The sequence below is a fragment of the Thunnus albacares genome, chromosome 23 (assembly GCF_914725855.1).
Source record: "Thunnus albacares chromosome 23, fThuAlb1.1, whole genome shotgun sequence".
Lineage (NCBI taxonomy): Eukaryota > Metazoa > Chordata > Actinopteri > Scombriformes > Scombridae > Thunnus > Thunnus albacares.
The window spans coordinates 23,141,171-23,156,186 of NC_058128.1; the positions used below are offsets into that span (position 1 = coordinate 23,141,171).

The following is a 15,016-nucleotide window of genomic DNA, read 5'->3' on the forward strand; positions in this document are numbered from 1 at the left end:
TAAGTAATGACTGAATTTGTCTGGCGGCCTGACATTTTTTGGGTTTGTCAATGATTGGCACAGGTCAACACAACCTGGCAACAAGAGTATTTGCTTCTCCAGATATTGTAACTGGACCAACTCCTAACTTTTCTGGTTATGCAGCTGTTTATTTAACCTGAAGTGCTCTGTATTGTTTGGTACAATTCCACACACTATCACGTTTCTTCGCTTCTACAGCTCCACAATGGGAGGAGCTGCATTGAGTATATAAGCGTGTTTTCTGAGTTTAGCTTCAGTGTCTGTGTTCATGAACCCAGCCTTGGTTTACTTGTATCTTGCTGAATACATAGTAAATCAGTTATTGCATGGAACTCTGCTTCACTGAGTTGTTTTCTTCAGCTTTGAAGTATTTTATCAACTGTTGAAGCAATTTGACCATTTTTTTAATCGAGAAATCATATGTTATGTGGAGGAACCGAAGATTTTATCCGTCCACCTGAAGATTTTTCCACAACAACATTCTCTCTTTGTGAGTCTCTTATTTTTATAATAGAAATTGCCGCTACAATGAATACTAGACAACAACTGAAAGCTCCATGTAAAGCCTCTGGGCTACACAACTTGCCAAGCCTAGTGTTCACCATGTTGTCCAGCTAGTTTTTCCTCTTTTTATGAAATAGAAAACAAGCTTCCTCTTGTCTATAGGCTCTGTTGGAAAGTGAGGATAACCAAAGCGTTTATGAAGATGAAGACCAGAGCTTTCTGCAGAGGACATCTCCCAAAATATTCAATTATCACTCGATGATTCAAAGCATGACAAGGCATCAAACATGTGGATGTGAGACATGACATTTTTGAATCAGTCAGGCCTAACTGTAAGCTCATCAGGGGTCTACATAACCAAACATCTAGGAAGTAAAGCAGAGCAATCAAGGGGCTTTTGTTCCCCACTATAACTGATATTAATGGGACATCATCAATAGACAGCTAGACATCTAAGTGACTCGCATAACTGGGAGATGGGACATGTTCTGTGATGGCAAGTTAATTGAGACATTGCAGATGAAATGGTGCCTCATTTTAAAACAGTTGCACTGATGTCATTAAAGGACAAAAATGTCAAAAAACTGCCCTAAAAACATTATATATTAATAGCATTTTCCACTTTCACTGAGTTAAATCTTTTAACCAATTTCAGTCCTTCAGATTTTTTTCCCCTTTAAATGCCAGTTTGTTTACATAATGCCACTGTTGTTTTTAATGGAGGAAAAAATATATACATTTTGTATACTAAATGCTAGAGGGATTTTTTTTTCACAGTCTGGAAAATTAGCAACAATGATTAGCAACAACATTGATTTGGAGGCATTTTTATCTGTTGTGCAGTGTCAGATTTTAAAAAATTTAAAAAATTATTTTCCACTTTCACTGAGAATTTTTTAACCAACATCAGTCCTGATCATAACTACCAAATATTCATTTTCAGACTGACTGGATTGGGATTGAGAAATGCTTTGCTGAAACACAGCGCAAAACACAACGTTAGAGATCTCTTATGTAATTATGAGAAGTGTAAACGAGGAACAAGACATCACCTGCAATAGTCTCACGTAGCGAGCACCAGGATGTTGACCGCACCTCATTTACTGGCCACAGATGTCACTAATGAGAAGGAATTTCTGATTCCTACATACAGAACCTTTAAATCCACAGAGTTGCAGGGATGAGATATGGAAAAGTCCAGAGAGGCAGGCAAGCAGTGTCGTGGCTGAAATATCAGCCTCTCTAGTGCAGGTGAGAATAGGTAATCAAATACCAAAGACACAATATTCGTTTGTAGTCCAACTACATTTATTGCAATATCAAAAGAAAACGTATGCATAAGGGCTTCCGGAGCTCTGCAGCAACAGAAGCCCCCTGAACTGCTCACACAATCATTTTATACTTTCAGTCTCCACCCAACACAACCGTCAACACAAGTGTGCCACCTATCATGTATACATCTGTGCAGTCATACCTCACTGTGTATGGTGTCTTGCCTGTCTAGACAGCTTCCTGTTCTTACATTCAGTTCATCTCTTTGCATTCACTTCCTCCCTGGACTTTCCACCAGTCACAGAGAAAGCAGGGGCACAGGGAGTAGCTGCTTTGGGGCCACGGCTCTTTCCAGTTACAAAGAAAAAATTAAATTTCAGACTCAGACCACATCTGTGTCTTCTGCAGAACAGAGACGAGCCCCTTTATAAGATTTTTATAATGTTGTCATTGCCCAAGAGACAGATCTGGATTTGGTGCCTAAGCCTACCCAAACCAGAGCGAATTAATTTTAATATTCAACCAGCCATACAATGTGAAATCAAGAGGCTGTAGGCTACAGTTTGCAAACAAATAAAGAACAAAAAAGCTAGACTGTACATCAACAATTCTATTTAATGAACTGGGCTATCATTAGGACTTTATTGAATCTGTCCCCTCTCTGATTATTTTTATCAATCCAATTGTTTATTGATTCTTACTTTTTAAATTGTCAGGGGTAAAAGACTACAGAGTACATTAACTGTTTTATTCAGTCAGACATTGACAAACCAAGTGGTACAGAGCTACTTAATGCAGCAATGGACGGAAAAAGAATATTTTTGATTTGAAATTTTATAAGTTTATTGACTAAATCTTGTGGATATATCATGCTGCAGACTTGGAAGGCACCCAAGGACCAGGGACTCCATGACTTCAGGCAGACAGGGACAGGGCAGTTGCAGCTCAGGAACAGGGGACTGCTGTGGCAGCCCAGCCGGAACAGGGACTGCTGTGGCAGCCCAGCCCGAACGGCAGAGTTGCTGCACCTCAGCCAGGATGGGGGGGTTGCTTCAGCTCAGCGGGGTCAAGACATTGCTTCAGCCCAGTGGGGACAAGAGGTTGCTTGGGTTGGTGCATGAGCTGAGAGTAGGGAACCAGGGACTGAGTCTTTATAACACTTGGGAACAGAGGCTCTGAGGCACTGGGGAGCAGAGGAGTAGCCCTGGAACAGACAGGCAAGAGCAGCAATGTCATCTGCCATGACGACCAGAATTCTGGTTGATGCTATGAGGGCCTCCCAGAGCAAGGCGGGTGCCCAGATAGGGGTTTTGGGCTGGAGCTGGCTCAAGACAGGCTGCAGGCTCACAACCCCAAGCCTAACTGACTGGGGGGCTGGCTGGCTGCATGCGGTCCGGGGTGCAGTCTGAAGAACAGGTTGATTGTCAGCATGCTGGTGACTACATGAATTATGGCTTGCAGTCTTGGATGCCTGATATGAAAAAAACTCAAATAGAGTCATCTGGACTGGAGTGACAGTCTTGGATGTGACCATGTGCTCACCATTAGAGTCTTTTGGGTGAACAGACTGGGGTGCAGGCTTTGAGACCACAGGTGAGTCCACTGAGCCGGTCTGCAGGAATCTGTGGAGCTTCTCCCAGACATCATCAAGGTGGGGAACAAAGTGACTCACCCACAGTCTCTCCTTAAACCACCACGGATGGACCGAGATCTTCTACAAGTCTTGAGTGCGCTAATGTGGGTGAGAGGCAATGAGGTGAGCCACAGTCCAATTGAATTCTGAAACCTTTTTAAAAAAAAAAAGGTGATGCTCTGCTGGGTCCATGACTGGTTGAATCCTTCTGTCATGGGTTGTGGAGCAGGAATGGGTGGACCCAATTGCAGAGACCAGAAAGTAGGGCTGAAGAAAACCATCTTTATTTCAAGACTGGCAAGGCAAAAACAAAAGCAGGCTGAGCTGAGTAAACTGTATACAGAAAGACAAGTGATCAGGCAGCATGGAAACTGCACGAACATTACAGTAAAGAACAGACTTGACTTAACAGGACAGAACAGAGTTTCCAACAAATGTGACTGCAAACCAAGACTTATATACTAACTGAACTAATGGATAAAAGGGAACAGGTGGCAAGACACAAGGGCAGGCTGGGAGTGATTGGCTGGAAAGACACTAGGAGCAGGGCAGGACTGACGAGGCTGATACAGGACAGGTGTGGGGAAAACACAGAGCAGAGCAGGGCTAACGAGGGTAATGCAGGGCAAGCGAGAGGAGCAGCACATGAACACAGGAGTGTTCATGTGCTGCACACAAGGGAAACAGAAGGGAAACAGAACAAACCAAAACCCAGGACACACCACTCAACAACCCAGCATAAACCAAATTGTCTCTGACTACATGAACCTAGGAACACAGAACTACAAGCTAACCAATAATCTAATAGTCTTTCCAGGAAACACTCAAATAACATGAAAGAGCAAAATCAAATGACCAAAAGGACTGAACAGAGGTGCAACACAGGAAACCAAGAGAACACAAAGAGCCCCAAAAAACATAAAGTCCAGGCAGGATGTGACAGGATATGGGTGACTCGTACAAGTTCAACAAAGAGTGAGAATGTCACATCTTGGCATCTTGGTTATGTAAAATTTGAGTAGTACTGATGGATACTCCGAACTGCATATTTGTGTCTTCCAGAGGTTCCAGGGATAGTAGCCTCGCTGAAAGATGTCGTAGAGGCCATGTAAGGAGGAGCGTCATGCAGCTCAAGTTCCAGCCGAGTTTCCAGTGTGCAGTCTATTTCTGGAGATCATGAAATGTTAGATAGCTCTTTGTGATTCAAAAAATATCAAAATTTTAATGGGCAGTCTTTTTATCTGTTGTATAAAGTACACCATGGATGCCTCAGATAAGCGAATGTCCTTGTGGCTGCTTTGTGATTCTGTATGTGTGATTAATTATTGCTATTTTTCCAATTCCTGTCTACTTTCCTTGTCTCCGTAGATTGTACTTGCGGATTCTGATGTAAAGGACCCGAAGAGGATGTTTGATTGTCTCGGCAAAACAAGACTGTCTCTCACCACCCAAGACTCGGCTACTGGTCTTTAGTAAGGTTCACTCCGTTAAATATGAAGATAAGGTGGATTTAGTCAAACTTTCTACCTACAGATGTATTTAAGGTATCCATTATCATGTCTAGATAATCCTTGGCACAATACTTTTGTTATCTGAATTCAATTAAACAAAAAATGAACTTTTTATGGCAAGCACTCTACACCTGCGCCATGCTGCACACTGGACTCCACGTAAAGAGGTTGTTTACGAAGCAGGAAGAAGGACCTTCTTCTTTTTAAACCAGGCTACCGTCAGAAGCGTCAAACTGAGACTTCCCAACAGTGACGGCCATTCATTAATCTGCCGCCTGTAGAGCTCACAGATCGGTGGACTATGCTGGTGGGCCCCTAGCCCTCAGGGAAATAATATGGCCAGTTTCTCTGTCCTGTGTCCGTTCACTACAGTGGGCCCCTACGTGGTCGCCCTCGCCCTCTGGTCTCGTCCCTGACTTGAGACAGCTTAAGAGCACTGAGGTCATGCAAATGCAGGAAGGGGAAAGGGGCAGAAGAGGGCCCTCTTATATAATTCTAGCCACTTCTAGCTCCTTGTGAGCCCACAAAGCCTCCCCACTTGCTCCGTCTCGGGAACGACAAAGGGATGTTGCTTCCCTTAACCTACTTGTATCCTAACAGCTATAAGGGTCGGCCTGTGGAGGGGTCCTTTTACGCGAGCTCCCTACCCTATAGTGTGAGGTGTGTGCATGAGGCTAGCAGTCAGTAGTTTTGCCATGGTGTGGATGCGTATCTCCACAACATCTCCACATTTCTATTTATTTTTTGAGAAACTAAGTGTACAAACCTACTGAGGAGGTTCACACAGTGCGACACCTGCTAGTCAGTTTTTGTAACTACTTTTGACATGCTTGCTGTTGGTTCTATGCCATTGATCTTTCTAATTATTGAGAACAGACTTTACAATCCACAGTACATCCTGAGGAAAACTTACCAAAGTGCTTTCATTTACAAAATAGACATAATGCTTTATGGTAACTCAGCTGCACATGAACCAGCAATACAATAAAATGCTGTTGCATTACTTTATGCACCAACTGAATATTTGAAAATGAAAGCACGTTCATTTCATATTCATAAAACATTTTATTGTCATTGTAGGTCATAATAAATTATTACTCAACCATAGTCATCAATTATTAAAGGCTAAAGGTCTGTCTGTCTGTCTATATATTTTGTGTTGACATTGGCACTTTCTAAAGGCAAAGAAGTGGAACTTTTATTTTGAAGAGTACAGCGCAAACATAACTGATAGAGCACACTGGCCAATCAGAAACAAGGGTGCACTGAAGGCCCACCCACCAATGAAAACGAAACATTGAGTGGTAAATTTGTTTTGTCAGTAAGAACAGAAAACAAGAAATCAAGCTGAATTTGTGTTTTTTTGTTTTTTGCCCAAAACTTAAAAAACAAAAAAACAACCCGTTTCTGGTTTCTGCCTGTGTCAATTGTACCAAAAAAACAAGCGGTCCAAACATACCTTGGTCGTCGTGTCACCTAACATGAACTTGCACACAGCTGCAAAGAGTTTACTTAAGTTCAGGTCACCCGACATGAACCTACAGCGTTCACCAAAGTTCAAGTGACCTGACCTGAACCTGTGCACAGCTGCACTCACAGGTGCAGAGAGTTCATCTAAGTTCAGGTGACCCAATATGAACCTTTAGAGTTCACCAAATTTCAAGTGACCTGAACCATGACCGTGAACTCATAGATAGCTGTACTCACAGGTGCAAAAGACTGGGAAAAAAACCAAGAAGATGGTGTTGAATCCAAAACCAACACAATACATGTCTGATATGCAACGTGGCAATAACACCTAGTTACACCAGTCCTGATGGTATTGATGGGTATTTTCCAAGAATTACAATCTCAACAAAAAATAAAAAATCAAGAGTAAATGGTTACATATCAACTGATATAGGTATTACATGATTAAATTCAAAAATTAAAGAAAAGACAATGTGAAAATGTGATAACTAATATAAGTAGGATAATAAAAAAATGTGATGATTATTATAAGTAGAATAATAATAGATGTGATGATTAATATAAGTAGAATAATAAAGGATTCAACATATGCATAAATGTGTATTCATATGTGTTGTGATTCTGTGTGAGGAGGTAAGGAAGGGGTAAGTATGTTATTTAAATGTAAGTCAGTATGTAAGGGAGGGGGGGAGTGGGCGGGTATATATGTAAATGAGGATGAGAGGGCGAGTTAATGTGTGTGCGTAAATGTAAATGAGATGTTGAAGGTGTAATCTAACTGCCTTACAGTGACAATTCAATGACAAAGTAAAAAGTAACTTACTAAATAACATAGTAAAAAGAGTATAATGTAAGAATACCTGACATAACCATGCAACAAGATACTCCCAGACCGTAAACCTTGATTACATTGCTTCACCCTGCTGAACAGTCTATCATCCTAAACAAGATGACAACTAAAAGATGGTTTCTGACAATATATTGTCAGCACACTTGTGGCTCCTTTATTTTACTTTTTTTTTTTTTTTACTTTTCAGTCATTGCTCTATTACTCAAATTTATACCTATTTATGGTGAATGGAAATCATGTCTCCTGTCTCCATCATAAGGTCATACCAGCATTCAGACAGTTGGTAGGCATAGAATCAACAAATAGTTACAACAATAATTACACACCTCTCTTAACAAAGTAGTATCTGAGATATAGATGACAACTGGCCCGCCACGACAAGGAAAAATTGCCAGATGAATTCCTCACACATTCACCTGTTTCTGTTATTAAAAACTAGAAAATCTATCTCCTGGACAAAATGTGTGGGCTGGTTCTAAGCAGCAGGAAGAATATGAAAGCCTAACATTTGGTGGTTAACAGCGGTTGCTAACATGTGACTAGGTGGTTAGTAGTCGGTTGTTGGTGTAGTTGTTGATTGATTGTTCTTAGAGGATTAAGGTAAAGAGTCAGAAAAGCATAGTAGTATAGGGGTTTCAAATCAGGCTATATTAAGATCTTCACACCAAACGCTGAGACCAGAGAGATGTGCAGACAACCAACGGGAGTTTATTTCATTACACACGAACATACAAAATGCAGAAAATCACCAATGCGTTTCGCTTCTACACTAAGAAAATTACCTGCAGGACAAGCCATAATGATGCTTCTTAACAGACCAGTCGATGTGTGCTGCAGGTTTCTTCTTCATCTGGCCTTATCAGTGTATGTCACTGTTATGGTTCATGGTCATTGACTCCGGAGACTCTTGTGAGTCTGTCTTTGAACTCCTTGGTTGCCATTATCCACCAGATGCCCTCAGACTTTTTCTGTTTTGTGAAGATTGGACTGTGTGGGAGAGGGCTTGTTTTGAGTTGGACTTTTTGAGGGACTTTCTGACATGATGTCGTTTGGGTTGCCTTTATTAGTTGGACTTTGCTCATTGTGTTTGTGGGTTTTTCTGGTTGCCCTGTGTATTTTCCTCCTGTGTTCATGTACTCCTCATCACACCTGCCCTGCATCCATCCTCGTTAGCCTTGCCCTTGTCTCAGTGTTCTTCCCCAGTATGCTGTCACCTTCACACCTGCCCCCTTCACACCTGCCCTGCATAATCTCATTAGCCCTGCCTTGGTACCAGTGTCTAGTCTAGTCACCTGTTCCACACTCCCTTATTAGTTCAGTTAGTATTTAAGTCTTGGTTTGGAGTCAGTCTTTATTAGATCCTTTGTTCTGGTGTGTCTTGTTTAGTCCTGTTCTGCCTGGCTCAGCTTGGCTCACTGTCTGTGAGGGGCTGTTTCTGTCTCTGACGACTACCAGATTTATTATCTGGTGACCGATCTCTGACCTTCTTAATGAGGGGTGGCTCCAGACTATAATATGTTCAATTATCTTTGGACTTATCAGTTGAAAAACTGCTGTTAGACACATTTTGTTTGTTGACTTGTTTTCAACACCGTCAAATTCGAAATGCTGCTATTCTGACCTGTGTTCGACCATTGTTTCATTTTTTTTAAAAATTTGCTTGTTTATTTAACAGGGACAGTGCACATTAACAAGCATTGTTGTAAATTCGCCAGAGTAATCAAAGAGACTATTTTTCATCTGTAATCCCTGGACAGATGTTACAGAGTCACCCTAAAAACAAAATATGAATATGAGATTGAAATTACAAAGTTATTGAGATCATTTATAAGCATGCAGAACAATAATAAAATGAAGAAAAAAGAACATATTAATGTTAAAAAACATTATTCAGGACATTGTCAGCTACTATTTAAAAAATACAACACAGAGGCTCATAATACAAGATATGCAAGACAATAAATGCATTAAGATATTAATGTTGTTATTATCACTTAGATGGGTTCGGGGCTCTCCAGGGGACAGCATACTTCTGTATCCATGAGCTGAACGAAAAGAGGATCTTTGTTTAGGATCTACCGCCAATGTTTGGATCTATTATCTGGTGACCGATCTCTGACCTTCTTAATGGGGGATGGCTCCACACTATAATATGTTTCATTATTTTTGGACTTAACAGTTGAAGAACTGCTATTAGACACGTTTGTGTGTTGACTTGATTTCCACACTGTCAAATTCAAAATGCTGCTATTCTGACCTGTGTTCGACCATTATCACCTAGAACCGCTGCTAATGATGGATTCGGAGCTTTCCAGGGGACAGTATACATCTGTCTCCATGAGCTGAACGAAAAGAGGATCTTTGTTTAGAATAGGTCATACATTCTTTGCATGAACAGCCACTATTGTAAAGATGACTTTTTAACCTTTTCCCACATTAGCTTATAATGCATGCATGTGCCACGTAACCAATGAAATGGTTTTTAAATATTTTAAGAGTTTGACCAATCATGGCGCCAGATTCATTCCCCCTGCCTTCCCCTAAATATTAAGCGGGGATGATCGTGATTGACAAATGCATAATGTCATTTCAAGAGGCTGCAAATTGACAGCAGCAAAACATTGATTTTATCCCTCTCACTCACCCTCCTCACTCCAGCTGGCTGGTTCCTCAAGTGAGGACGGTTCTTTTAACTTCTTTGTGAAGTCAAACAGGGCTGGGGTGGTTGTGGAAAGTTAAATTGTGAATTGAGTTAACTTAAATTGTGAAAGACGCTTTTCACACATAGTTCCTGGTAAATTATTGGGATAACCTTTCAGGCACTGTTAGTGATTTTCACTCTTTGCACATGCAGCTACATTCAGGAACATTTCCGTCTTGCACCTTTTCACACATGCCATGGCAATGCGGGAATAGATGGGGCAAGGGACAGTCCAGCAGATGGTGGTTATGCAACACTTATGGATGCCAACTACCATAAATCTCAACAGAAGAAGAGGGCGAAACTCCCAAAACTCAGATCAAACTTTCAAACTAGGCAGTCCTGATCAAATATGAATCAAGACTATTTTACTACATTGCCTATTTCTCCCCTCAAATGTCCTCAGAATGTACTGTTTAGCTGTGAAAGTTTAAGACGCGTCCGCCATGTTGGAAACAGATTAACCAAAACCAAGCACCGCCCAACTTGTAATACGTCACCCACACATCAAGTCTTGTGATTGGCTCACTTGCTCCATGTGAAAGTGTCTTTTGTCAGATGGACGTAACCCTTTACAAGCTTTTCCATCCAATATTACTGTGTTCATTCACAACAAAGCCATACTTGCATTTTCTCTGAAATATTACGAGGTCTTGAGGTGGTAAATTGACGGTTCAGATCTCCCCGAATATCCATCCCTGCTCCCATTTACACATGACCCCATGCAGGAAATGTTCCTGAACATTTCAGGGATAGACCGCATGTGTGAAAGGGGCTAAAGAGATTTAAAAGGCAGAATGGGCCGGTGACCCGCTGTGTGTGTGTGTGTGTGTGTGTGTGTGTGTGTGTGTGTGTGTGTGTGTGTGTGCGTTGGCGCTGTAGTCTATAACTTAGCCTACTCCAGGGAAATTTAAAGGAGTGGAAACACCTCCCCATTGTAAATCAAGTACAATATGTAAGGAGGGATGTGATTATTTCTACAGTTTCAACAGCCATGTTCATATTCAGCCATTATTATTATTATTATTATTATTATTATTATTATTATTAGGTCATCATTAAGTAATAGCCTACCTATAATGAGAACAGTTGTACTAACCAGCTATAAAATATTTATTTCACCATAGCCACAAAATAGTCTGTTTAGGCTGGTTTTACAGCTACATTGTCATCATTTTTTCAAATTACTTGAAAATCAGATTTTCAAAAATCAGATTGGCGATTTGTGATACAGGAACAGATCAGTGCTGAATACTAGAAAGACTGAACACTAAAAACATTCACAGATCTAAAGAAGTATTAATGCATGTATCAAATACATGACTTACACACTCTTATCTATATACAAAATATAGTCTACAAAGCTGACATGTTAACACTTGTTATTCTAGTTACTTTAAGCTTATTACTCAATATACAACTCAGCTTAAAAACGAACTGAAGGAATTGTCACAAGCGAGCAGCCAGACCTCCTGCACACTCATTCACAAACCACACAACATCAACAGGTGACTGAACAACCACTCAATTTAAAAACTGGATCAATTCCAAATGAATGAGTCCAGACAGCTCACTGTAACTTCAACAAGCAAACTAACCACAACACATTATATGATCTCTGCTGCATTCTTGTTAAGGAGATAAATCCACACAACAGCCACACAGAGAGACATTTAACCATCAGAGATGAAATTAGCAACCAAAGAGACAGATAGAGAGAGAGAAGCTGTATCTGACTCACATTATCTGACATCCTCCTCTTTCTTTCATGGAGATAAAGTATTCATGTCATAACGTCCACAAGTAGCTGTTTGTCATCTTGTTTGTTAGTTATCAGAACTTTGTGGCTGCTGGTTAACCAGTCTGATATCATTAGCAACAATGACAAACAAGCTAACTCTCCTGGTTGTTTCACCGGTTGCTTCTCTCTCAAGCCTCCCCGGCGGCATCCTACTGTTGCTGCGCTGCACAGTCCAGATCTATTCTCCCGTTAGCTTAACAACAGTCCTTCCATGGATGTATTAAGAGTCTTTCAGGGCTGCTACAAGAAGCTAACTGTGGGCTAACGCAAGCTGCTATCTACTGCTCGATTAAAGAAGTAAAACATAATTTATCTACTATATCTTACCGGTTTTCTTCCCTTAACAGTTTGTCACACTCATGTACTTTACAGTGGTAGAGAATTGCAAACAGCAGTGATTTACATTTGATGCATCAAGGTCACTGAAGTGGTACTCAAAAAATCTGTTGATTGTTGGCAGGTCTGCATTCACATTAGATTTAAGTTGACCATTTGAAGAACGCTTAATATATTTAAAGTTGTTCCAAAAAACACCCTTAGTATATACTTAGTAATAGCATGAATAAAGTATAATAAACACACAGAATATAAATACTTAAGAACTTAAAGGTGCAGTGTATAGACTTTAGTGGCATCTGGTGGAACAGACTTGGCAGAAATGAAATATAATATTCATAAGTATGTTTTAATTAATGTATAATCCCATGAAAATAAGAGTCATTACTGCTACGTTATCGTGTTTTCGTTACCTGAAAATGAGCCCTTCATAGCTACATAGGGGACCTGTCAGTAAGGAGGATTTAATTTATACTTACTTATTTATGCTTACTCACTCACTCACTCATTTGACCTGAGAGTTTAAAGAACACATCTATTTGGTTGTGATCTAAAAGGAGAGATTGCTGTACTAGACACAAGAGCTGAGGAATATCGGAATGAGAGTCCCCTCTGAACCTACCGTTAACTATGTAAAGGCATTTATCACTATAAAGCATTCACCAAATATGAAAAATAATTGGGCAAAGTAGGAAAAGGAAAAACTGAGTGTAAGTCAAGCAGAGAGAAAAGCCAAAGGCAGTCTGTTATAAAAATGATGATTACACTGTGTATGTGTATTACTATTTTACATAGATCATGATGAATTGTTCCTGTCTTGTACTGCAACTCTGCAACATCAGCAGACTCATCAGCTAAGGTTAAAGGAAGTTCAGCATTATATTTGTAAAGAGGAAGATGTAGAAAAAAAAAATCTTTTAACACAGTCTCAAACCAATCTCACGCATGGACAGAGATTTGGTTGATTAGGAAGTGAAGGATATTTTCTTGTTATGATTGATGCTTTTGCTAAAACATAATTGCAACAAATAAAGTCCTTGATTTGCTTTTTAGCAAAGAGATTTTATAAGCTTATTTTTAATAGAGGTGTTTTAGATATTAGATTCATTTTTTATACTGTGTGAAAGACAGCTTATTATACTGTATTTGAACATTGTAATTGTAATTCAGTAATAGGTCAGCTTAACCTCAACTTCTGCTTTCAGATAACAAAACAGGAAGCGTGAAAGTGGGGTGCGCCCACTCAACTGTGAAAAACAATGCAACGTATAGCCTCAAGGTCTTAAGCTGTGCACTCTAAGAGACAAGTGATGTTGATCCATAGGTTGTGCAAAGCAGGATACCACGAAAAGGAGAAGCAGGACACCGTCAACCAATGAGAAGATAACAACACCCCAGTTGCACATTTCTTGATCTATGTATTATAAAATACTGGGTCAGGGAGAGATAGTGAGTCAGACTTAGTGAACTGACAGACACTCTGTTGCTTGTCAGGGAAACTATAGTCAGACCCAGAGCTCTGTAATATTGCATATTCTACTGGTATTAAAATAAAGCTGATTTTGAGCCTAACAATATCTTCTCCTATTGCTTCATTAAAAGAACACACAAGGACCAGATCAGGCAGAACAGCACAAGTCCTCAACAGAAGTCCGACTAACAAAGTGCTTGACTTTATTTTGCCTTTGTTGGACCTGAATATGTGATTCTTAACTTGCTATGTGTTTTAATTTAGCTGTTCTGCCTAGCAACTGCTCCCCTCGATCCTCTAGTCCTTATAATTCCCCCAAACTCTCAGATATTACCAAATACGGACCATACTCCCCTCTTGAATAACTTGTGCATAGCTTGCAGATTGTTCATGTTTGTACATTTGAGCATACAGTGCATCTCTGAATTCTGTAGATATAGAGTTCATGTTGTTGTGCAGTTGTTGCAGTGCAGTCGTCACTCATGCATCTCTGCTGGGCAGGAGACTCAGCCTGTCCTCCCCCTCTCTTCCTAATAGCAGCAGTCTCATTTCTCTCCTTCCTTTCCTACTTATTCTTTTTAAGTTGTGAATCACTATATCCATGCAAATGCCCCTATATTACAACACTTACAGTAAAAAGACGTTTCAATAATTCAGACATTAGGTAAAATAAAGTAGGCAAACTGTCACTGGGTGTGACAGGAGAGGCGGTGCTGATGGTGTTAAAGATGGCAAATCATTTTGCCGAGTTATTGATTATTTCATGTATGTTGTGAACTAAACTGAAGGCACCATGTACCATGTTGCACTTTGAAGCAGCGTCTTGAACTTTTTTGTCTTTTTTCACCATCTTCTTTATGAGAGAGGACCAGCTGACATGCTGCTGCCACTTTATTTATTTTTATTGATCTATATCTATGAGAAATGACTGTTTCATGACAGCTTACGCTCATAGGTGAAACCTATCTGGCACACGCAAGCAACTAGCCAGTTGACACACATTTCCTTTTTTAGTTAATGGCAATCAAGGTGCTCCCAAAGTTTATTCAGGCTATTGTAGGCTATGAATGTCATTTTCACAGCAGCATAGCATCTTGATAATTTGCAAAGATGAAGCAGTAGGAAAGTAATGTTTTTTTCTGACTTATTAAATATGGATTTGGGGCATGGCTGCTTACAACACAAGGACAACATTAACATTCCCATTGCCTGTTTGCTGTTACTCAAGTGTTACTGTCCTATAAACTTTTTTGGGTAACTAAACAAAAAAGCTTGTATCTAATCCCACAAGCCAGAAATTTTTACCTGTTCAGACATTATCAGTATAGTACCAATCAAGTTGTATAATCATTTACTTTGTTAATAAATCTGTCGTGGGAAAATCCTGCAGCTTGGCTGATTAAGTCTTCAGGTCCTCCACAACATTATATCATAAAAGCTGAAAAA

The 15,016-nt window shown here is 40.1% G+C and overlaps 1 long non-coding RNA gene across 1 annotated transcript; it reads left to right on the plus strand.

Annotated features, from left to right (window-relative positions):
• The first annotated feature begins 3,284 nt into the window (after positions 1 to 3,284).
• Positions 3,285 to 13,697, plus strand: LOC122975366. The gene is made up of 3 exons (XR_006400636.1): positions 3,285 to 4,613; positions 4,799 to 4,902; positions 13,305 to 13,697. It is a non-coding gene; the product is annotated as an uncharacterized LOC122975366 (long non-coding RNA).
• The last annotated feature ends 1,319 nt before the right edge of the window (positions 13,698 to 15,016 follow it).